This window comes from Maniola hyperantus, chromosome 9, assembly GCF_902806685.2.
Source record: "Maniola hyperantus chromosome 9, iAphHyp1.2, whole genome shotgun sequence".
In the NCBI taxonomy this organism is placed as follows: Eukaryota; Metazoa; Arthropoda; class Insecta; order Lepidoptera; family Nymphalidae; genus Maniola; species Maniola hyperantus.
The window spans coordinates 10,601,350-10,627,975 of NC_048544.1; the positions used below are offsets into that span (position 1 = coordinate 10,601,350).

At 39.3% G+C, this 26,626-nt stretch overlaps 1 protein-coding gene across 3 annotated transcripts in view; it reads left to right on the forward strand.

The window, feature by feature from the left end:
- Positions 1 to 1,318: 1,318 nt before the first annotated feature.
- LOC117985352 (potassium channel subfamily K member 2-like) overlaps positions 1,319 to 26,626 on the forward strand; it is a 354,631-nt gene continuing 329,323 nt past the window's right edge. For all 3 annotated transcript variants that reach the window (XM_069501095.1, XM_069501094.1, XM_069501096.1), the window contains exon 1: positions 1,319 to 1,594. The gene's annotated coding sequence lies outside the window, so the exon portion shown is untranslated. The remainder of the gene's footprint in view (positions 1,595 to 26,626) is intronic.

Genomic DNA, 26,626 nt, shown 5'->3' on the forward strand with positions numbered 1-26,626 from the left:
CATAATCATCATCATCATGATCAACCCATCGCTGGCTCACTGCACTGCACAGAGCACGGGTCTCCTCTCGAAGTGAGAAGGGTTTGGCCAAAGTCTACCACTTAGTTACACTACACTAGACTTTCATAATAATATCTACCTAAATGCAAAAGTTTGTCTATTTTCCTGTCCGTCCGTTAGTTTTTCACAGCCTATACGTTTATCGATTTTGATGGAATTCGTTACCGAGACAGCTTGCATCTCAGGGCTTTAAGAGCATAGGCTACTTTTGGTATAAGAAAATAAAAAAGCTTTGGAAATTTAGAATAACATTAATTTACATGGATGAAGTTGCGGACATCAACTTCTTGGTACAGAGACAGCTAGAATTCTCAAAACAGATATAGACTACTTTATCCAGCTAAATCAAAGAATTCTCACGGTTTTACTAAAATCTAAATTCACGCGGATGATGACGGTAATAATACAATTCGTACAAGTGTAAACAATAAAAGAAAATTACCATGCAAGCCAAGTAAAATAATACATTTTTGTTCATGTTTTAATGGTGGCCGCATTATATCAATGAAACACGCATTCTTGTCACGAAGGCACCATGTTTCAGGCGTCGTGTGCTCCGGCCTTACGTCACGTAGTAATAATGATCGACGTTAAACGTAAACGGCAAAAATAAACGTGCTTTAGGCTTCGCACCCACAGCCAACGATCTAGTTCAGAGGACAAACATATGTCCATGTTACAATAGTTAACTCATGGCCAAAATTAATAATCAATCTATCTGTAATCAAAATTCAAGAATTCCTGAAGAAGAAAGAAGAAACTGAAAAGTTATACTAAGGCCTTTACAGCATAGCTATCTACATATACAAAAGGTGTTGACCGCGGCGGTCAAATAAGCAGTAACTTTTGTCAGTGTAGAGATTAGAGATAAAAGCAATCGCATATAGATTTGAGTGATCGCAGTAGGCAAGCATATTACAATTTAGATAAATAAAGGAGTCCATTGACACGGGAAAAACTGTGCTTAGTTTGTGCTTTACGTCAACTTATATGCCATCTAGTTTTACTTGAAAAGTTACTTTGAATCCGGAATTTCAGACCGTTGGCTGTGGTATATGGGCTCCACGCTTCAAAAACTTAGGTATATCATATTTCGGTGTGGGGGAACTGAAATTCCGTAAATTTCGCCGCATTATATTCCCTTAATCGCGTTATAAATATTATTGCAAGTTCAAAGAAGGTTCTGTTTGTGCGAAAGGGATAGAGCATATTTCGTGGAGCTCCACGATTTCAGTATTTCAGTGCTCGGCTAACCGCCCGCTCGAAAATACGTGTGGTCTGTATTCTATTTTCCTGTAAAATAACCTCTGAAACACGCGATTCGAAACTATCGTGCTAAGGTTAGTGTGTAAAACATACGTGCTAGTGTAAGTTACTGTAGTGATTTTCGATTATTAATTAAAAAGTGTATGTCAGACTCGTAGGTATATTATGTTCCTAGTGTTTTTATATTAGTAAGTTTTCAAGTTTTAATCGTAATTAACGTGTTTGTGTGTGTTTGGACTGACTGCGGTTATTGTAACATTCGTAGCTGGTAAGTTGAAGGTTATTGTTAAGTATAATAACGCGAAGTAATGTAGAACGACCTTTGTATATTTTGGGTCGTATTTTAACAAATGTTTACAGTATTGAATGCTCTACATTTTGAAAACAATTTTATTTCAATTAAAAAATTGAATTAAAGGGAATGTGTGTCTGTCTGTCTGCTAGCTTTTCACGCCCCAACAGTTAAACCGATTTTGATACATAGGTCAAACATTAGCTTTAAAACATGTTAGGTATTATATAAACTCTACATACAAAAGCTTTTATTTAAATTAATTGAATACTAGATGATTTCTTTCAGCTTTGCCTGGATTTGTTTACGTATTTTATTATTATATAGATTAAAATATGTGAATGTGTTAAAATAGATAATACATAAATCTTCCTCATGAAATGTTCTTAATAATGATAAATTCCGTAGTGAAATCCACTTAGAAGTTTAGTTAAAGAATAATAATTTATGAGAATACAGTTTCATAAAACTTTTGTTTTTATCTAAATATATAAAAGGAAAAGGTGACTAACTGACTGATCTGAAACTACTGATGAGCTGAAACTAGTGGACAGATTGGGCTGGGCATGCAGATAGCTATTATAACGTAGGCGTCCGCTAAGAAGGGATTTTTGAAAATTAAACCCCTAAAGGAGTAAAATAGGGGGTTAAAATTTATGTAGTCCACGCGGACGAAGTTGCGAGCATAAGCTAGTACTATCGAAAGAAGGAGATTTTAGCGTTTAAACTACCGTGAGTGATTTCCATTATAAATACTATCTGTCCCGGCTTACTCACGTGTGTAGTCGACGTTAGCCCGACTAGTTTCCGCGCGCACGGGCGCGGACGGACTCCCTTGAAAAAGGACCCCGTATGGGTTCGAAACTAGTCGGGCTAACGTCGACTACACACGTGAGTAAGCCGGGACAGATAGTATTTAGAAGGAGATTTGTTTTTAAATTGATGTACTACTAGCCTATTCATCAGACATATTCACATGGTTAGAATAAATGCTACGAGCATTTCTCGTAGATATTATATATTTTTTCTGTACCTACTTTCGTTCTTTGTAGCGATCGTATTTAATGATAATAAATTGTTAACGTGGTCTAAGTTGTAACTGTATAATTAACTTGAAATTTTTCGTACAATCTATACGATGATGGCTTGGATCATAGATTTAAACATATTAGATCTGTACATATTCAAAAGTAGGACTGATTAAGTTTTAATTAAGCAACTAGGTAGGTATTCGATGAAAGATTTGGCCAGTTTTAACAGGGAGGGTTGAGTTTTGAGGCTGGTTTATAATAATAATCTCCTCCCAACTGAATTTCGGCCAAGGCAACCAATCTCCACAGAGATTAGTGTAATTATACCCGGGAGATATTAAAGTGCACAAGTACGCTCTCTATTCCCTCACTCTCATAGTAGGAATGGTAACCCGAAACAACCGGAGATATAAGGCGCAGGACTGACGACTTTACATGCTCTCCGAGTCACGGGCATGATACACTGCTAACTTCCTAACTATGGGCTAGTACTTACTGAGAATTTCTAGAAAGAAACCCCAGTATCTAATTATTTTTGGTCCGACCCGACAATCAAACTCAGAACCTTATCTGTCTTATGCTTGACACGCTTAAATTTAAAGACATCTTCAGACCGGAACTTAGATCGCTGAACATATCCATTAAAAAAATGTTCATTTGGAATCCCTTTAAGTAATACTAAGGATTTTTGATTCTTCGCACATACTGCTCCAATTTTCCTCGTATTGTTATACAAAGACAGAACATAAAACCCCTTTTAAATAAATCCCTTTATGTATGGAATGGGATCGTCACGAATTTATTGCTGACTTTATGGTCTGAACCGTCGTAGATGATTAATATCGAAATTTATTTTTCGGCGTATCGTTGACGTTCGGTTCGGTTTTGCTTATTGTTGGTACTAAAAATAAAAATAAGTGTACTTATTCTGGAACTGACAACATACATGTACATTGTACAATGTATTAACACAGTGTGTTATACATACGACATTATATTTCTTTATAGTGTGTACACAGTACAACTAAACATTAATGTTATTGTCAAATCAAGCCACGAATTGCTGGGCGGATTTGGTGCAAGTTTTCATCTACAGATAGAGTGTTTTCCAGCGAAGGTTAATACGGTAGATACGATATAAGATGCTGGGGCATGTACAAATATGAAAGTGAAAATAACTTTCTTCAGAATAGCTGCCAGTTCGAGTTCGGAGGTAGAAAGAAGCACCTCCAAAAATTTAGTGGATAAACTCTAATAAAACCGTTTAAGTGCAAGACTGAGTCACACATGAAAGGCTCTTTCCATCGAATCGTACACAATAATACAATACTACCTATGCACTTTTAAATGCTTTTTTTAATTGCGTGAATCAAAACAAAATGGTCGCCATTTTGACATTTTTATTATTTGTTTTTATAGCGACAATACTACCTACTCCACCTGTAAAATTTCAACTCTCTTCCTATTACGATTCATTAGATACATACAGCTCGTCGACAGACAGACAGACGGACAGATGGACGTACAAATGGACGGACAGCGGAGGCTTATAGTAATATAGAGTGCCGTTGTCAACCTTTTTGTACGGAACCCTGAAAATCAATTTGATCTTAACAGTATAATATAATTAATAAGTTCCTCTAATAAGGAGGTCGGTTAAAAATAGAAAAAAATCAAATGAAAATCGAATACCCTGGTCATTACTGGCATTCGTATTGCTGTGTTTATAGCGATAACTTTTACAAATAACTAACGTTGTTACCGCTCCGGTATAGATTTCTTCAAATTGATATAATATTCCGAGCTTTTGCGAAAGAACGTCAAACAAATCCCTCGAATATTGCAGAAATAACCGCTCGGCAAACGTAAATAAAGGGATTAGAAACGCCGCGACCGAGTCTATATTTCAGTGAATAATTCAAGAAGCTTCTCGCTCGGCTGCCTTTCCACCTTTTATGTTGGTTCGCCTTATACGCGCCGCAACCGGTAAGTCATTCAATTAGCGACCAAAGCGCGGTTTGTACTGAAGTGGCGAGTGGAAAAAGCAAGGCGTTAATTCATAATAATATCGCCTCTATTCGATAATCCCTAAGAAATAATTTATTTTTGACATAGGCATCATCCCAATTAAGACCCATTTAGCGAAGATTTTCGACAAAACTAGTGTGAAATTAATGCGACGTTGCTTGACGTAAAAAACTTATCTCAGTACGTAGTTACCTACTTACTCCATGATTAAAAATTTTTTTTAAGTATCTTTACTCATTAAATAGCTCAAATAAAGGGAAAAATGTTACACAGAGTTTACAATTTTTTCGATAAATAATTAGGTATACAAGACTACCGAATTTAAAGATAGCACTTCTACGAAGTAACATGATATGAACTGAGAAGGGACTAATCTTGCCATTCAAGCGATCTTGTAAAAGTCTTGAATAAAATATATTTAAATTAAACATGAATAAAATTTTCCTACAATTCAGACCATTTAATTCATCCAGATTACGTTACACTCAATTTTCTCTTTAGAACCTGTGATGGTACGGTGATCGTCTCTGCTTCTTTCGATTGATGGGCTATAATGAGGAAATTCAAAAACAAGTAAATCGGCTAAACTTTGGGACACTATTTGTATTCGGAGTCATATGTTATCTTAGGTATGGCCAAGTACATGGCAGGCACAATTCGTCGGACGGACATGTAGACCTTGCCAATCAAACTTCCAGATTTTCGCGGTTAGATGATGAATTTTATTTCAGAGATCTACTATTTTGACTCATTCAACTCTCTCGGATGAAAATCCTGAGGAGGGAAAAAAAAACAGCTAGGTTATGCGTTCTGGCTTGGATGAAGGGTCGGTTGGTACATGTATTTGCCAATAAGGCCATCGTTCTACTGACCAAAGCCTCTACTAGCACGGGGGACCCTGCGCTGGACACCAGCCTTTCAACATTGTTATGTGGGGCACAGCCGACCTCCCTGTTATTCGCTACGAAGCGTTTGGTAGCCTGTCGTGGAAGACAAGGTTCTTTTCTTGAGCTAAAAGCTCGCCCCTTACCATGGTATAATTTTGTATATATATATATATTCGTTCAGTTATGTCTAAGTTGGCCAACTTAGGTGTCGGGAGGTCGAAGCTGTAAGACATGGCGTGTTTTGGTGTGCCGAGGCTTTGCCGCCAGGACGCCGTCATATCGACCGTGTGCCTTTTTACATTAAATCCGACCTTATAGGTCAAGGATATCAAACTAATAGTTCTCACACATTAATACTTTCAGTGTCCCGCGGTTTAGGCCGGTATGTAACGCCGTCCTATAGCTCTCGGAATGCGGCGTAACGATGACACACAAAAAAAAAAGGTCTGTACCTGTTCTACTGTTCACCAACGGCCCCGTTACTCGTTCATACAATCTGCTTGCGCTGTGTGCTGGTTGTAAGTCGCACTGACCCAGTTTTGACTCGCCTGCTTTCCACTCGAGGGTCGGGGATTCGAACCCGAAAGATAACCCTTTAGTAGTCGTAGTTGTGTATATTCAAATTAATTAAATATCACTTGGTTCGTCGTAGAAAGAAAGCATCGTGAGGTAAACCGCAACCTGAGAGTTCTCTATGGAGCCCGCGCTCAGTAGTGAGCCGGCGAGGGTTGCTCATGATGATGGTGATGGTATCGTGGTAGCTGATAGTTCAAAACACACCACATTATCCAAATTATTAGTGCAATTTTGCCTACCCAGTCAATGTGTATTTTGGCAAGGGTCGTCCCATCTGACTGCGTTAGTCTGTCAATTTTATTCTATTTCTTATTTACTATTAGATAAGAGCTAATATTGTGAATTCGGTGTACTGCTGAAAAAAAAAGGAACTAGCCTAAACTTTACTTAATAGTAAGAGTCGTGATATAGGTAATATGAGAGATTTAATATTGGAGTCCGACACATGGAACCATGTATCTACGGCATTTTTGAACACACACAGTTCGATCGTTTTACCTCTAAAATGAATTTGAGCTCCATTATTAAATGTCTATAGAAGGTATCTAGACGTGATAAATAAAAGATGATATTTATACTCAAATGCTTTTATTTCTGGTAAATAAGTTGTTTTATTTACTCTCACAGTTGAGTATTTTTAGAAAAAAAAGAAACTGGTATTGTGATTTAGACGGAATTTTAAATGTGTTTGTTACATTTAAAACCCGCCAAATGTTCGCTTCCTAGGCCAATCTATTTAGAAGGGAAAAACGAACATTTAAACTTTAAAAACCCTTACGGCCGCGCAGTTTATTTCACAATCAATTACACACATAATATGTCATAAAATTTAAGAGAGATTTCTTAAATTTTATTCCTAAAAACGAATTAGAGTTAAAGACACACTGTACACACGGTTATATACATAATCTAGCACAAGTATTTATTCTAAATACATCTGAACCTAGTTACACAACTTGTCCGGTTAAAACCACCTTCGGTATATTCTTTCTAATTTAAACCTACTCGCGAGGTTCACAATACGCCCCCACTTCTCGCGACTATGCATACACAATGCGGTGATTAGGTATAATATGAAATTTTCACACGCTAAACCCGTGGTCCACTCCATCCAAGCCCAGGGTTGAGACCATTGTCTACGTCTAGCATGATATTGGTCTTCTAGATTATTTTCTAGATCTATTTCTTCTAGGTATACCGGCTAATCAATTTTATAAGCTTAAAAGTTGTGGAACTACTTTCAAAATTTACACTAAATACAATAATCTGGGTACTTCACCATTAAACCGCCGCTGGCTCGAACACACTGTCTCTATAACCTTATCTTATTTCTCAGGACAAATTTTAACAATACACTATACTATAATTTTAATCTACACTCCAATTTTGCAAAGGAAGCTCAAAATATCTCGAATGGACGAGGTCGCGAGGTTCGCGCTGGGATTTGTACTTCCGACCCGAGCCGAAATCCTGCCTTGACTGCCCTCCGTTCTTTTTCCAGTTCTCCCTAAAGGTCCCCGTGGTCGTGTTTCGTCACGCCCACAGTTCTCTGAAAACCAAAAACAGACAGGGGAGTACGGTTCTCTGATTGGTCTCCTCTTGCGCACAAAATTACCCTATTGGCCGAAAACAAAATTGCGTTCCAGGCCCCACCTCCAAAAATCTGTCCACATTTGTTCGCAGATACTTGTCGCCTGTTATTTGTCCCTAGACATATGATTGCCATTAAGTATTAGTTTTTGCCGTGTTTAGCCAGAAATTTTAAAATAACTCACGCATTTCTTGACGTCTTTATTAACAAACGCACTCTCTACTCTCGATAATTTGTTTTTGCTGTATTTAAAATTTATGGTCGCCTTTTTATTTTTCTTTCTTTGTTTTAGATTTATTGCCTTAGTTTTGAGAACGCCATAGAATCGTGTATCACACGGTAATAAATTTGGTGATTTATGAGTGACCATCTCACACGCCCCCAAATCGATTTTTTAATACACGTAATAAACCTCTATGTCCTTGCATCAAACATTAGTTGTTTCAAAAATCTATTTCCTTTACAATATTCACACGCTAATCCTAAATTTCCCACGCTTAGCCATCATATTCCCAGGCAAGACAATAACCTATTCAACTCGGGTATTTCCTTTTGTTAGAGTACTTCGAACTAATCGTTTTATGACCGCGGCGCCAACATTCTTCGCTTCTTTTCTATACTCTAAAGTTACCTTCCTTCTAGTTGTTTACATAATAGCGAAACAAGTGTATGGCATTGTAGTTACCTCTGATCTTATCAGAATGAACGTCAACTAATGTATATACATTATTGTATGGGACTGCCCCTATTATGTAAGGCCCTTCATAGAGCCGCATAAATTTCCTTGTCAGCTTTTTATCCGCATCTGACTTTGCAAAAGTCTTAAGTTTCACCAAATCGCCTACCTCGAACTGTATTAACTTATGGTTCTTGTTATAATGAAATTCTCTACGTTCGGCCGCCCTAGCTATGTTCTGTCGCGCATGTTGTCGAATCTGATCCAACGTCTCCCCTTGCAAGTCCGACCCTGTCGCTACTTCAACGTTAAAGTCAGTTGATAACTGGGTCCGTTTCCCACATACTAACTCATTTGGTGAATATCCAGTCGTAGTATGTACTACCTGGTTGTAGCAATCTTCTATATCCACTAGCAGATCTACCCACGAACGGTGTGATTTATCGCAATACGTCCTGAATAACCTCCCTAGCTCTTTATTCACTCTTTCCGTCGAATTTGGTCGCGGATTCCTAACAGATGTATGTGTTAATTCGATACCTAGTTGACGGATACCTGACTCGAACACCTTCGAAGTAAAGTTCGCGCCTCTGTCCGAGCATAATGTTCTAATCGCGACCTGCCTATGAAACTTTTTAACACAGGTTAATGTAGCTTTCCCACTAGCCTGGCGTAGTGGGTATAACCTGATCAACTTACTATAAGCATCTTGTATGACGAATATGTATTTAAAACCAAACCTTCCCGCTGGTAAAGGTCCATAAATGTCGCAAAAGACTCGTTCTCCTATTTCCTCTGCTATTACCGATTTAATCGGCCCCGTATGAGTTTCTAAAACATGTTTCGACTTTTGGCATGCCTCGCACGACCTTACGACCCGACCTATTATACGAGACATATTCGAGAAATAGTACCGACGTTTCATCAGTGCATAGACTTTGTATCGTCCGAAATGACCTAATTCTTCATGTATGCTAACGATCAAATCTTTTTGTAAGTCCTCGGGGACATATAATCTTAACGTATCCTTTCTTATGTCTGTTTTATACAGAATCTCTCCCTTAAGCACGTAGTATTTAGATTCAGACGTGTCCGTTATTTGCATGCGTCTAATTATCTCACTAGCGATTTTATCACGTCTTTGATAACTACCTATTTCATCCCATCGCTCCCGTACTAACCGTCCTAATGATGATTTGAATAGATTCATCTCGGGCCCCGTGGCCTTGTTGGTTAATACGTCAGTGGTTCCCTTTATATGTCGAGACAACACATCTGCTACAGTGTTTAATTTACCTTTCACATGTTCAACTGTATAGTCAAACCGTCCTATATAGTGTACCCAACGTATCATCCTAGCACTCAATAGTTTGCATGTCTGCAAGAATATCAGACTCTTATGATCAGTCCTAATCACTAACCTTGACCCTCTCAAATATGTTTCAAACTTAGACAAACTAAAAATAATCGCCCATAGCTCTTGTTCGGTAACTGTCCACTTACGCTCTGTCTCTGTCAATGCTTTACTACAGAACCCTAATATTTGTTCTTCACCTACTGAATTCAGTTGGTAAACATACCCTGAAACCCCTAAGTTACTGCTATCGGTTTGTAAATAATAAGTTCCCTTAGGATTCGGGTGTACGAGAAGTACTGTGTCTATAAATAACTTCTTAACTCTTTCAAAACAAACGTTAATTTCCTGTGTCCATGACCATCTTGTATTTTGTTTCAACAGGTCGCACAGTGGTCTTACTTCCTCGCTATATTTCGAGATAAACCTTCTGAAATAATTTATTAATCCCAAAAATCCCCGTAGTTGTTTTATAGTTCGAGGTATAGGGAAGTCTAATATGGCTTTAACCCGTTCAGGATCCATACGTACCCCATTAGTATTCACTATGTGCCCTAACAACTTCACTTCTACACATAAGAACCGACACTTCTCCAATCTTCCGGTTAAGCCTGCGGCGCCTAACCTATCTAATACTTGATCTAGGTGTTCTAAGTGCAACTTTATGTCCCCTGTGGTGAAGATAACTATGTCATCCAGATAGTTCACGCAAAACTCTCGTACCTCTCCTAGAATATAATCCATCGCCCTCGAAAAACCCGCTACAGAAGTCTTTAATCCTTGAGGTAACACACGGTAAGTATATGTCTTTCCCATGAATGAGAAACCGGTGTACTTCCTAGAGTCCTTATGCAAAGGTATTTGAAAATAAGCATTATTCAAATCAATTAAACTGATGTAGTTCACTCCATGGAAGGATTGTAAGATCTCAGACGTGAGGGGTGGCGCCCCCGCGTCTCCTACCATTTTCTTATTTAACTCGCGCGCGTCCAATAACAGTCTTATTGACTCATCTCGTTTTTTCGTGAACGTGAGAGGGCTACAGTATGGTGTTGCCTCCTGTCTGATCACGCCTAGCTTTTCTAATTCATTTAATTCGTCTTTAACTTGTTCCCTATATGACAAAGGTACCGGATAGCTATGCTTCACAAAAGGTGTTTCGTCTACTAACTCAATAACATGTTCATATTTGTTAGTCAAGCCTAACCCTTTCGTAAACACTTTACGATATTTGTTTAACACAGGTAATAAGAATTTCCTATGTTCATTACTTAAGTTCGATTTTTCCAATTGGAATTCCGTAATTTCCTCACTTTCTAATTCTCTACTCGCTACACTCTGTTCCACAGTCCCGGAGTCTTGATTTAATATCAAGTTAATCGTAGCCGCATTCGTCTCTCCCCCCAACCTTTCGATTTCGCAATCGGAATTCAATCTGACACAAGATCTAACTCCCATATGTTCTATAGTCAATGTGCGCTCACCATTACAGTTCACAATCCCTTTCACCCGTTCTAGCCAGTCATATCCCAGTATCAATGACCTAGGTAAACGTCGCATAATTAGTACAGGTGCTTCAACTAAAGTGCTACCTAACTGAAACTCTATTAGTACCAACCGATTTGTACTCTCACTCCGCGATCCGAACGCCCCCTGTATTTGGATTGCTGGAATAGCGATTTCTGGTAGTTTCCTATTTTCTCTCACAATAGAATCGTACAATTCCCTAGTTATTCCACTAATCTGGCTTCCCGTATCTATAAGAGCACTCATACTCCTTCCGTACAACCTCACACACACTTCTGGTAATTTAGGTAAAGAATAGTCAATACCTACGTCGATTTGTTCATCTAGTTCATGAAACATTGTATACACGTTCAATTGTCTTTTCGTACACGCCTCGCACGACATGCCTACCTCGCTACATTCTGCTATATTCTCAAACTGGTTTTCCAATAAGACTCCTATGCTACTAATTTCCAATTGGCAATTTTGTTCGTCATTATCGGAGCCGCCTCTCAATAAACGCTTAAGGCCTCCTTCACCTATCCCTAGACTCTGTCCCGGTTTCCATCCACTCTTAATTAAGATCTTATAGACCACACCTACTCTTTCGTGTTCTGAGGTCTCACTGGCCCCCGTTCTACACAATATTGATTGATTCGACCTATTTTGTGTGGGGTGACCTAGTTTTTTGACGGTCCCTCCCCCACTTTCTTAGACACAGCAGAGTCTTCGCCCTCTTTCACGAATGTGATAGCCGGTCTGACCTGCTTAGTTTCGGATACCGTGGGCCTGTTAAAATTTGCCCTAGAAATAAATCGACGGTAACCCCGACCCCTGGTCGAATTTCCCCTAGTCCTCCAATTGTTTGTCGACATTGTCGCTACGATAGGACGCCTCGATGGCGGTTCATTGTATCGCCTACCACCTCTATAATTACTATTCATACCACCTCTCATAACCCCCCTAGGTTTTTCAACAATATTTTGTTCTATGTCTCTGAGGAACTTTGCCCCGTTCATAATGCTAACTACTTCAGTTCTAGTAAACCATAGACGTTGTATGTCTATAGCATAATGACGCATAATGGAATTTACCAAATCGCGCTCGCTAAAAGCAATGGTTAATGATTGCATCGATTCTGCCTGCTCAGCGAAATGCTCAGACATCGTCATACCTGAATCGCTCGAGTATACTGCATTTATCAACCTATATCTAACAGATTCTTGGATTTGTTCGGTCCAATAGTTCCGCCTAAAATCGGTTTCAAAATCAGCGAATGAAGTCCACTCTTTCGAATATAGTTCCATAACCTTTCGTGCATTCCCCGAAATGCAACCTAGCGCGATATCAATCTCCCGATCTGCCCCGTTTACTGCCTTTATATATTTTTTTAATCGTTTTAAAAAGGTGATGGGATTAGTGAATGGCTTTCCGTCAAAATTTGGTTTGGTAACCGACGGTTGTACTACAAACAAGTTTCGGGTTTCAGCAAACGCTGTACTTGTGCTCGCGGTGTCTAGACTAACCCCTTGTCTATCAGATTTTCCGCTTTCACTTACTCCTATTGTCTGATGTGACGAAACACTCGCGTTTTCGTTTTGGCCTGCGTTCGAACTCAGCTGTTGTAATTTCGTTTCGAATTCGGTGATTTTTTTCAAAATCAACTCTAATGTAGTATTCCCTAAGGTCGACGTTTGCTCGCTCGATTCTACTGGGCTAGCTTCGCTCTGCCGCGTACCCGCTTGCTTTGTTCTACGTGTTTTTCTACCTGCAGGCATCTTTTTTTTTTTTCAATTCGTCCCTTTTCGTTTTACCTACTCAAGTGCCAACTTAAATTATATTTGAATACTTTCGTAAGACGCGAAGCCGTATTTTTAAAATTTCTATATTATTAATACTAATTTGCAATCATATGTCTGAGATGTGTTTCTATTATATGAATTCTCTAGGTTTGAAGAAATTTTAAGCCTAAGAAATAAGCAAGGAATAATAGCTCGATTCTCTGCAGTATCTTCTGAAAACCTGTAAATTGTACATTTATAAGACATACAGCTTATTTCTGCTCCTTCTTATACCTAAAATAAATGTAAATGTACAACATATAAACATAATAACATGCACAGTGTGTCCTTCAACCTCTTTTTAGTTGCTTATAAGATTTTGCTCTCATATACCCAATCACGACTTCCTACGTTGTGTTCTATTTTTTTTTTTTCTATAATCTAGTCATATCGTTAATTCGAATACATACATAGATTCTGGTCGCTCGGCATCAAAATTCTGTGATGGTACGGTGATCGTCTCTGCTTCTTTCGATTGATGGGCTATAATGAGGAAATTCAAAAACAAGTAAATCGGCTAAACTTTGGGACACTATTTGTATTCGGAGTCATATGTTATCTTAGGTATGGCCAAGTACATGGCAGGCACAATTCGTCGGACGGACATGTAGACCTTGCCAATCAAACTTCCAGATTTTCGCGGTTAGATGATGAATTTTATTTCAGAGATCTACTATTTTGACTCATTCAACTCTCTCGGATGAAAATCCTGAGGAGGGAAAAAAAAAAACAGCTAGGTTATGCGTTCTGGCTTGGATGAGGGTCGGTTGGTACATGTATTTGCCAATAAGGCCATCGTTCTACTGACCAAAGCCTCTACTAGCACGGGGGACCCTGCGCTGGACACCAGCCTTTCAACATTGTTATGTGGGGCACAGCCGACCTCCCTGTTATTCGCTACGAAGCGTTTGGTAGCCTGTCGTGGAAGACAAGGTTCTTTTCTTGAGCTAAAAGCTCGCCCCTTACCATGGTATAATTTTGTATATATATATATATTCGTTCAGTTATGTCTAAGTTGGCCAACTTAGGTGTCGAGAGGTCGAAGCTGTAAGACATGGCGTGTTTTGGTGTGCCGAGGCTTTGCCGCCAGGACGCCGTCATATCGACCGTGTGCCTTTTTACATTAAATCCGACCTTATAGGTCAAGGATATCAAACTAATAGTTCTCACACATTAATACTTTCAGTGTCCCGCGGTTTAGGCCGGTATGTAACGCCGTCCTATAGCTCTCGGAATGCGGCGTAACGATGACACACAAAAAAAAGGTCTGTACCTGTTCTACTGTTCACCAACGGCCCCGTTACTCGTTCATACAATCTGCTTGCGCTGTGTGCTGGTTGTAAGTCGCACTGACCCAGTTTTGACTCGCCTGCTTTCCACTCGAGGGTCGGGGATTCGAACCCGAAAGATAACCCTTTAGTAGTCGTAGTTGTGTATATTCAAATTAATTAAATATCACTTGGTTCGTCGTAGAAGGAAAGCATCGTGAGGTAAACCGCAACCTGAGAGTTCTCTATGGAGCCCGCGCTCAGTAGTGAGCCGGCGAGGGTTGCTCATGATGATGGTGATGGTATCGTGGTAGCTGATAGTTCAAAACACACCACATTATCCAAATTATTAGTGTGATTTTGCTCAACAAGTCAATGTGTATTTTTGACAAGAGGCGTTCCATCTGACTGCGTTAGTCTGCCAACTTTATTCTATTTCTTATTTATTGCTAGGTAAGAGCTATTATTGTGAATTCGGTGTACTGCTGAAAAAAAAGGAACTAGCCTAAACTTTACTTAATAGTAAGAGTCGTGATATAGGTAATATGAGAGATTTAATATTGGAGTCCGACACATGGAACCATGTATCTACGGCATTTTTGAACACACACAGTTCGATCGTTTTACCTCTAAAATGAATTTGAGCTCCATTATTAAATGTCTATAGAAGGTATCTAGACGTGATAAATAAAAGATGATATTTATACTCAAATGCTTTTATTTCTGGTAAATAAGTTGTTTTATTTACTCTCACAGTTGAGTATTTTTAGAAAAAAAAGAAACTGGTATTGTGATTTAGACGGAATTTTAAATGTGTTTGTTACATTTAAAACCCGCCAAATGTTCGCTTCCTAGGCCAATCTATTTAGAAGGGAAAAACGAACATTTAAACTTTAAAAACCCTTACGGCCGCGCAGTTTATTTCACAATCAATTACACACATAATATGTCATAAAATTTAAGAGAGATTTCTTAAATTTTATTCCTAAAAACGAATTAGAGTTAAAGACACACTGTACACACGGTTATATACATAATCTAGCACAAGTATTTATTCTAAATACATCTGAACCTAGTTACACAACTTGTCCGGTTAAAACCACCTTCGGTATATTCTTTCTAATTTAAACCTACTCGCGAGGTTCACAATGCGCCCCCACTTCTCGCGACTATGCATACACAATGCGGTGATTAGGTATAATATGAAATTTTCACACGCTAAACCCGTGGTCCACTCCATCCAAGCCCAGGGTTGAGACCATTGTCTACGTCTAGCATGATATTGGTCTTCTAGATTATTTTCTAGATCTATTTCTTCTAGGTATACCGGCTAATCAATTTTATAAGCTTAAAAGTTGTGGAACTACTTTCAAAATTTACACTAAATACAATAATCTGGGTACTTCACCATTAAACCGCCGCTGGCTCGAACACACTGTCTCTATAACCTTATCTTATTTCTCAGGACAAATTTTAACAATACACTATACTATAATTTTAATCTACACTCCAATTTTGCAAAGGAAGCTCAAAATATCTCGAATGGACGAGGTCGCGAGGTTCGCGCTGGGATTTGTACTTCCGACCCGAGCCGAAATCCTGCCTTGACTGCCCTCCGTTCTTTTTCCAGTTCTCCCTAAAGGTCCCCGTGGTCGTGTTTCGTCACGCCCACAGTTCTCTGAAAACCAAAAACACACAGGGGAGTACGGTTCTCTGATTGGTCTCCTCTTGCGCACAAAATTACCCTATTGGCCGAAAACAAAATTGCGTTCCAGGCCCCACCTCCAAAAATCTGTCCACATTTGTTCGCAGATACTTGTCGCCTGTTATTTGTCCCTAGACATATGATTGCCATTAAGTATTAGTTTTTGCCGTGTTTAGCCAGAAATTTTAAAATAACTCACGCATTTCTTGACGTCTTTATTAACAAACGCACTCTCTACTCTCGATAATTTGTTTTTGCTGTATTTAAAATTTATGGTCGCCTTTTTATTTTTCTTTCTTTGTTTTAGATTTATTGCCTTAGTTTTGAGAACGCCATAGAATCGTGTATCACACGGTAATAAATTTGGTGATTTATGAGTGACCATCTCACACGCCCCCAAATCGATTTTTTAATACACGTAATAAACCTCTATGTCCTTGCATCAAACATTAGTTGTTTCAAAAATCTATTTCCTTTACAATATTCACACGCTAATCCTAAATTTCCCACGCTTAGCCATCATATTCCCAGGCAAGACAATAACCTATTCAACTCGGGTATTTCCTTTTGTTAGAGTACTTCGAACTAATCGTTTTATGACCGCGGCGCCAACATTCTTCGCTTCTTTTCTATACTCTAAAGTTACCTTCCTTCTAGTTGTTTACATAATAGCGAAACAAGTGAATGGCATTGTAGTTACCTCTGATCTTATCAGAATGAACGTCAACTAATGTATATACATTATTGTATGGGACTGCCCCTATTATGTAAGGCCCTTCATATAGCCGCATAAATTTCCTTGTCAGCTTTTTATCCGCATCTGACTTTGCAAAAGTCTTAAGTTTCACCAAATCGCCTACCTCGAACTGTATTAACTTATGGTTCTTGTTATAATGAAATTCTCTACGTTCGGCCGCCCTAGCTATGTTCTGTCGCGCATGTTGTCGAATCTGATCCAACGTCTCCCCTTGCAAGTCCGACCCTGTCGCTACTTCAACGTTAAAGTCAGTTGATAACTGGGTCCGTTTCCCACATACTAGCTCATTTGGTGAATATCCAGTCGTAGTATGTACTACCTGGTTGTAGCAATCTTCTATATCCACTAGCAGATCTACCCACGAACGGTGTGATTTATCGCAATACGTCCTGAATAACCTCCCTAGCTCTTTATTCACTCTTTCCGTCGAATTTGGTCGCGGATTCCTAACAGATGTATGTGTTAATTCGATACCTAGTTGACGGATACCTGACTCGAACACCTTCGAAGTAAAGTTCGCGCCTCTGTCCGAGCATAATGTTCTAATCGCGACCTGCCTATGAAACTTTTTAACACAGGTTAATGTAGCTTTCCCACTAGCCTGGCGTAGTGGGTATAACCTGATCAACTTACTATAAGCATCTTGTATGACGAATATGTATTTAAAACCAAACCTTCCCGCTGGTAAAGGTCCATAAATGTCGCAAAAGACTCGTTCTCCTATTTCCTCTGCTATTACCGATTTAATCGGCCCCGTATGAGTTTCTAAAACATGTTTCGACTTTTGGCATGCCTCGCACGACCTTACGACCCGACCTATTATACGAGACATATTCGAGAAATAGTACCGACGTTTCATCAGTGCATAGACTTTGTATCGTCCGAAATGACCTAATTCTTCATGTATGCTAACGATCAAATCTTTTTGTAAGTCCTCGGGGACATATAACCTTAACGTATCCTTTCTTATGTCTGTTTTATACAGAATCTCTCCCTTAAGCACGTAGTATTTAGATTCAGACGTGTCCGTTATTTGCATGCGTCTAATTATCTCACTAGCGATTTTATCACGTCTTTGATAACTACCTATTTCATCCCATCGCTCCCGTACTAACCGTCCTAATGATGATTTGAATAGATTCATCTCGGGCCCCGTGGCCTTGTTGGTTAATACGTCAGTGGTTCCCTTTATATGTCGAGACAACACATCTGCTACAGTGTTTAATTTACCTTTCACATGTTCAACTGTATAGTCAAACCGTCCTATATAGTGTACCCAACGTATCATCCTAGCACTCAATAGTTTGCATGTCTGCAAGAATATCAGACTCTTATGATCAGTCCTAATCACTAACCTTGACCCTCTCAAATATGTTTCAAACTTAGACAAACTAAAAATAATCGCCCATAGCTCTTGTTCGGTAACTGTCCACTTACGCTCTGTCTCTGTCAATGCTTTACTACAGAACCCTAATATTTGTTCTTCACCTACTGAATTCAGTTGGTAAACATACCCTGAAACCCCTAAGTTACTGCTATCGGTTTGTAAATAATAAGTTCCCTTAGGATTCGGGTGTACGAGAAGTACTGTGTCTATAAATAACTTCTTAACTCTTTCAAAACAAACGTTAATCTCCTGTGTCCATGACCATCTTGTATTTTGTTTCAACAGGTCGCACAGTGGTCTTACTTCCTCGCTATATTTCGAGATAAACCTTCTGAAATAATTTATTAATCCCAAAAATCCCCGTAGTTGTTTTATAGTTCGAGGTATAGGGAAGTCTAATATGGCTTTAACCCGTTCAGGATCCATACGTACCCCATTAGTATTCACTATGTGCCCTAACAACTTCACTTCTACACATAAGAACCGACACTTCTCCAATCTTCCGGTTAAGCCTGCGGCGCCTAACCTATCTAATACTTGATCTAGATGTTCTAAGTGCAACTTTATGTCCCCTGTGGTGAAGATAACTATGTCATCCAGATAGTTCACGCAAAACTCTCGTACCTCTCCTAGAATATAATCCATCGCCCTCGAAAAACCCGCTACAGAAGTCTTTAATCCTTGAGGTAACACACGGTAAGTATATGTCTTTCCCATGAATGAGAAACCGGTGTACTTCCTAGAGTCCTTATGCAAAGGTATTTGGAAATAAGCATTATTCAAATCGATTAAACTGATGTAGTTCACTCCATGGAAGGATTGTAAGATCTCAGACGTGAGGGGTGGCGCCCCCGCGTCTCCTACCATTTTCTTATTTAACTCGCGCGCGTCCAATAACAGTCTTATTGACTCATCTCGTTTTTTCGTGAACGTGAGAGGGCTACAGTATGGTGTTGCCTCCTGTCTGATCACGCCTAGCTTTTCTAATTCATTTAATTCGTCTTTAACTTGTTCCCTATATGACAAAGGTACCGGATAGCTATGCTTCACAAAAGGTGTTTCGTCTACTAACTCAATAACATGTTCATATTTGTTAGTCAAGCCTAACCCTTTCGTAAACACTTTACGATATTTGTTTAACACAGGTAATAAGAATTTCCTATGTTCATTACTTAAGTTCGATTTTTCCAATTGGAATTCCGTAATTTCCTCACTTTCTAATTCTCTACTCGCTACACTCTGTTCCACAGTCCCGAAGTCTTGATTTAATATCAAGTTAATCGTAGCCGCATTCGTCTCTCCCCCCAACCTTTCGATTTCGCAATCGGAATTCAATCTGACACAAGATCTAACTCCCATATGTTCTATAGTCAATGTGCGCTCATCATTACAGTTCACTATCCCTTTCACCCGCTCTAGCCAGTCATATCCCAGTATCAATGACCTAGGTAAACGTCGCATAATTAGTACAGGTGCTTCAACTAAAGTGCTACCTAACTGAAACTCTATTAGTACCAACCGATTTGTACTCTCAGCTCCGCGATCCGAACGCCCCCTGTATTTGGATTGCTGGAATAGCGATTTCTGGTAGTTTCCTATTTTCTCTCACAATAGAATCGTACAATTCCCTAGTTATTCCACTAATCTGGCTTCCCGTATCTATAAGAGCACTCATACTCCTTCCGTACAACCTCACACACACTTCTGGTAATTTAGGTAAAGAATAGTCAATACCTACGTCGATTTGTTCATCTAGTTCATGAAACATTGTATACACGTTCAATTGTCTTTTCGTACACGCCTCGCACGACATGCCTACCTCGCTACATTCTGCTATATTCTCAAACTGGTTTTCCAATAAGACTCCTATGCTACTAATTTCCAATTGGCAATTTTGTTCGTCATTATCGGGGCCGCCTCTCAATAAACGCTTAAGGCCTCCTTCACCTATCCCTAGACTCTGTCCCGGTTTCCATCCACTCTTAATTAAGATCTTATAGACCACACCTACTCTTTCGTGTTCTGAGGTCTCACTGGCCCCCGTTCTACACAATATTGATTGATTCGACCTATTTTGTGTGGGGTGACCTAGTTTTTTGACGGTCCCTCCCCCACTTTCTTAGACACAGCAGAGTCTTCGCCCTCTTTCACGAATGTGATAGCCGGTCTGACCTGCTTAGTTTCGGATACCGTGGGCCTGTTAAAATTTGCCCTAGAAATAAATCGACGGTAACCCCGACCCCTGGTCGAATTTCCCCTAGTCCTCCAATTGTTTGTCGACATTGTCGCTACGATAGGACGCCTCGATGGCGGTTCATTGTATCGCCTACCACCTCTATAATTACTATTCATACCACCTCTCATAACCCCCCTAGGTTTTTCAACAATATTTTGTTCTATGTCTCTGAGGAACTTTGCCCCGTTCATAATGCTAACTACTTCAGTTCTAGTAAACCATAGACGTTGTATGTCTATAGCATAATGACGCATAATGGAATTTACCAAATCGCGCTCGCTAAAAGCAATGGTTAATGATTGCATCGATTCTGCCTGCTCAGCGAAATGCTCAGACATCGTCATACCTGAATCGCTCGAGTATACTGCATTTATCAACCTATATCTAACAGATTCTTGGATTTGTTCGGTCCAATAGTTCCGCCTAAAATCGGTTTCAAAATCAGCGAATGAAGTCCACTCTTTCGAATATAGTTCCATAACCTTTCGTGCATTCCCCGAAATGCAACCTAGCGCGATATCAATCTCCCGATCTGCCCCGTTTACTGCCTTTATATATTTTTTTAATCGTTTTAAAAAGGTGATGGGATTAGTGAATGGCTTTCCGTCAAAATTTGGTTTGGTAACCGACGGTTGTACTACAAACAAGTTTCGGGTTTCAGCAAACGCTGTACTTGTGCTCGCGGTGTCTAGACTAACCCCTTGTCTATCAGATTTTCCGCTTTCACTTACTCCTATTGTCTGTTGTGACGAAACACTCGCGTTTTCGTTTTGGCCTGCGTTCGAACTCAGCTGTTGTAATTTCGTTTCGAATTCGGTGATTTTTTTCAAAATCAACTCTAATGTAGTATTCCCTAAGGTCGACGTTTGCTCGCTCGATTCTACTGGGCTAGCTTCGCTCTGCCGCGTACCCGCTTGCTTTGTTCTACGTGTTTTTCTACCTGCAGGCATCTTTTTTTTTTTTCAATTCGTCCCTTTTCGTTTTACCTACTCAAGTGCCAACTTAAATTATATTTGAATACTTTCGTAAGACGCGAAGCCGTATTTTTAAAATTTCTATATTATTAATACTAATTTGCAATCATATGTCTGAGATGTGTTTCTATTATATGAATTCTCTAGGTTTGAAGAAATTTTAAGCCTAAGAAATAAGCAAGGAATAATAGCTCGATTCTCTGCAGTATCTTCTGAAAACCTGTAAATTGTACATTTATAAGACATACAGCTTATTTCTGCTCCTTCTTATACCTAAAATAAATGTAAATGTACAACATATAAACATAATAACATGCACAGTGTGTCCTCTAACCTCTTTTTAGTTGTTTATAAGATTTTGCTCTCATATACCCAATCACGACTTCCTACGTTGTGTTCTATTTTTTTTTTTTCTATAATCTAGTCATATCGTTAATTCGAATACATACATAGATTCTGGTCGCTCGGCATCAAAATTCTGTGATGGTACGGTGATCGTCTCTGCTTCTTTCGATTGATGGGCTATAATGAGGAAATTCAAAAACAAGTAAATCGGCTAAACTTTGGGACACTATTTGTATTCGGAGTCATATGTTATCTTAGGTATGGCCAAGTACATGGCAGGCACAATTCGTCGGACGGACATGTAGACCTTGCCAATCAAACTTCCAGATTTTCGCGGTTAGATGATGAATTTTATTTCAGAGATCTACTATTTTGACTCATTCAACTCTCTCGGATGAAAATCCTGAGGAGGGAAAAAAAAAACAGCTAGGTTATGCGTTCTGGCTTGGATGAAGGGTCGGTTGGTACATGTATTTGCCAATAAGGCCATCGTTCTACTGACCAAAGCCTCTACTAGCACGGGGGACCCTGCGCTGGACACCAGCCTTTCAACATTGTTATGTGGGGCACAGCCGACCTCCCTGTTATTTCGCTACGAAGCGTTTGGTAGCCTGTCGTGGAAGACAAGGTTCTTTTCTTGAGCTAAAAGCTCGCCCCTTACCATGGTATAATTTTGTATATATATATATATTCGTTCAGTTATGTCTAAGTTGGCCAACTTAGGTGTCGGGAGGTCGAAGCTGTAAGACATGGCGTGTTTTGGTGTGCCGAGGCTTTGCCGCCAGGACGCCGTCATATCGACCGTGTGCCTTTTTACATTAAATCCGACCTTATAGGTCAAGGATATCAAACTAATAGTTCTCACACATTAATACTTTCAGTGTCCCGCGGTTTAGGCCGGTATGTAACGCCGTCCTATAGCTCTCGGAATGCGGCGTAACGATGACACACAAAAAAAAAAGGTCTGTACCTGTTCTACTGTTCACCAACGGCCCCGTTACTCGTTCATACAATCTGCTTGCGCTGTGTGCTGGTTGTAAGTCGCACTGACCCAGTTTTGACTCGCCTGCTTTCCACTCGAGGGTCGGGGATTCGAACCCGAAAGATAACCCTTTAGTAGTCGTAGTTGTGTATATTCAAATTAATTAAATATCACTTGGTTCGTCGTAGAAAGAAAGCATCGTGAGGTAAACCGCAACCTGAGAGTTCTCTATGGAGCCCGCGCTCAGTAGTGAGCCGGCGAGGGTTGCTCATGATGATGGTGATGGTATCGTGGTAGCTGATAGTTCAAAACACACCACATTATCCAAATTATTAGTGCAATTTTGCCTACCCAGTCAATGTGTATTTTGGCAAGGGTCGTCCCATCTGACTGCGTTAGTCTGTCAATTTTATTCTATTTCTTATTTACTATTAGATAAGAGCTAATATTGTGAATTCGGTGTACTGCTGAAAAAAAAAGGAACTAGCCTAAACTTTACTTAATAGTAAGAGTCGTGATATAGGTAATATGAGAGATTTAATATTGGAGTCCGACACATGGAACCATGTATCTACGGCATTTTTGAACACACACAGTTCGATCGTTTTACCTCTAAAATGAATTTGAGCTCCATTATTAAATGTCTATAGAAGGTATCTAGACGTGATAAATAAAAGATGATATTTATACTCAAATGCTTTTATTTCTGGTAAATAAGTTGTTTTATTTACTCTCACAGTTGAGTATTTTTAGAAAAAAAAGAAACTGGTATTGTGATTTAGACGGAATTTTAAATGTGTTTGTTACATTTAAAACCCGCCAAATGTTCGCTTCCTAGGCCAATCTATTTAGAAGGGAAAAACGAACATTTAAACTTTAAAAACCCTTACGGCCGCGCAGTTTATTTCACAATCAATTACACACATAATATGTCATAAAATTTAAGAGAGATTTCTTAAATTTTATTCCTAAAAACGAATTAGAGTTAAAGACACACTGTACACACGGTTATATACATAATCTAGCACAAGTATTTATTCTAAATACATCTGAACCTAGTTACACAACTTGTCCGGTTAAAACCACCTTCGGTATATTCTTTCTAATTTAAACCTACTCGCGAGGTTCACAATACGCCCCCACTTCTCGCGACTATGCATACACAATGCGGTGATTAGGTATAATATGAAATTTTCACACGCTAAACCCGTGGTCCACTCCATCCAAGCCCAGGGTTGAGACCATTGCCTACGTCTAGCATGATATTGGTCTTCTAGATTATTTTCTAGATCTATTTCTTCTAGGTATACCGGCTAATCAATTTTATAAGCTTAAAAGTTGTGGAACTACTTTCAAAATTTACACTAAATACAATAATCTGGGTACTTCACCATTAAACCGCCGCTGGCTCGAACACACTGTCTCTATAACCTTATCTTATTTCTCAGGACAAATTTTAACAATACACTATACTATAATTTTAATCTACACTCCAATTTTGCAAAGGAAGCTCAAAATATCTCGAATGGACGAGGTCGCGAGGTTCGCGCTGGGATTTGTACTTCCGACCCGAGCCGAAATCCTGCCTTGACTGCCCTCCGTTCTTTTTCCAGTTCTCCCTAAAGGTCCCCGTGGTCGTGTTTCGTCACGCCCACAGTTCTCTGAAAACCAAAAACAGACAGGGGAGTACGGTTCTCTGATTGGTCTCCTCTTGCGCACAAAATTACCCTATTGGCCGAAAACAAAATTGCGTTCCAGGCCCCACCTCCAAAAATCTGTCCACATTTGTTCGCAGATACTAGTCGCCTGTTATTTGTCCCTAGACATATGATTGCCATTAAGTATTAGTTTTTGCCGTGTTTAGCCAGAAATTTTAAAATAACTCACGCATTTCTTGACGTCTTTATTAACAAACGCACTCTCTACTCTCGATAATTTGTTTTTGCTGTATTTAAAATTTATGGTCGCCTTTTTATTTTTCTTTCTTTGTTTTAGATTTATTGCCTTAGTTTTGAGAACGCCATAGAATCGTGTATCACACGGTAATAAATTTGGTGATTTATGAGTGACCATCTCACACCGAAAACATTATTAAGTCTTCATGTTGCAGTCAAAGTGATGAAAATAACCGGAAATGTGTGTAATCACGCCGCACGATAAACTCACTTTGCTAGTCTATCTCACAGCTCAGTTTCCTGATTTTCACCAAAAAGAGCAAAATGCGTGCTATAAATGAAAATAGCACTTACCTATACACATTGGGACGCGTGGCCTATCTCAATATATAAAAGGAAAAGGTGAATGCTGACTGACTGACTGACAGACTGATCTATCAACGCACAGCTCAAACTACTGGACGGATCGGGCTGAAATTTGGCATGCAGATAGCTATTATGACGTAGGCATCCGCTAGGAAAGGATTTTTCAAAATGCAACCCCTAAGGGGGTGAAATAGGGGCTTGTAATTTGTATAGTCCATGCGGATGAAGTTATTGCGTGAATAAGCTAGTATTTGTATAGTAAAAGCTACAATTATACAATATCTAAATAATACATAATAATTTATCAGTGGTGTTGTGACAATTGCAGTTTTAATTATTGCTAAGTATAAAATGCTAAGTATGCTAAGTATGTTTGGTCTGGTGGGAGGCTTCGGCCGTGGCTAGTTACCACCCTACCGGCAAAGCCGTGCCGCCAAGCGATTTAGCGTTCCGGTACGATGCCGTGTAGAAACCAAAGGGGTATGGGTTTAATACAAACTGCCATACCCCTTCCAGGTTAGCCCGCTATCATCTTAGACTGCATCATCACTTACCATCAGGTGAGATTGCAGTCAAGGGATAACTTGTATCTGAATAAAAAATAAATAAATAATAATAACAATTTTCTGTTTGAAAAGGTACACAGTGGTGATGCTTATTTTGATGACGCTGAAATGTGATCCATCAACTCGGGGAGAGGAATCAATCTTTTCCAACACTTAAACTTTAAAAAAAATTCTCATAGAGGACCTTAGGTACAAGATAAATTAACCGATATTCAGGGCAAAGCTTATTTATCTTAATAAACAATTTAGTGAATAAACTAAGAAGGTTTAAGTAAGCTTAGCAACCTGAAACCCCAATCTTACCTTGGTAGATTTGTGTAAGGGTCCTTTCAGACGTGTCACAACCACAGTTACTCCAATGCGACAAAAATGCCGCTGGGTATACAATTGTATGAAAACGTTTTAGCTAGGTACGTTAACACGTACCACAATTTACAGTAAAATAAAAATGGCGAGCAAACGAGCAGGTGGGTCACCTGATGTTAATTGATTACCGCCGCCCATAAATATTTGCAGTACCAGAGGAACCACCAATGCGTTGCCGGTCTTTCAAGAAGCAGGCTGTGTTTGCGAATTGCGACATCGCGATTGTAATCCTAATTATACTTTACGTCTATCTTATTTTCAATACTTATCTGAAACTTAGCCTGTAGCTAACGGAAGTTTAGCGTTGTGCCTGTGCTTTCACCATAAATAATAAATAAATAAATAAAAGTTTATTTCAAATAGTTCAGCTCACAATCCCAGAGAAACAAAATATATAAACCAAATGTTAAAAATTAAAACTAGGTAAACTTAAAACTACGAGCTCGACAGTACTAAGAACAAACAAGATGTCTTGTTTGAGCTGAAAGGGCTACTGCCTCAGCATGATGCTGCAGTATTTGACTACTGCAGCGCTGATTTTCAGGCAGATCCCTACTGTCACGACCCGACAACGAAACAGTGTTCTCCATAAGCATAGAACATGCTGAGTGGAGTCCATTTTGGGACCACAAACAATTTTTTTTGAAATTATACGCTTCTCATTCTTTCTT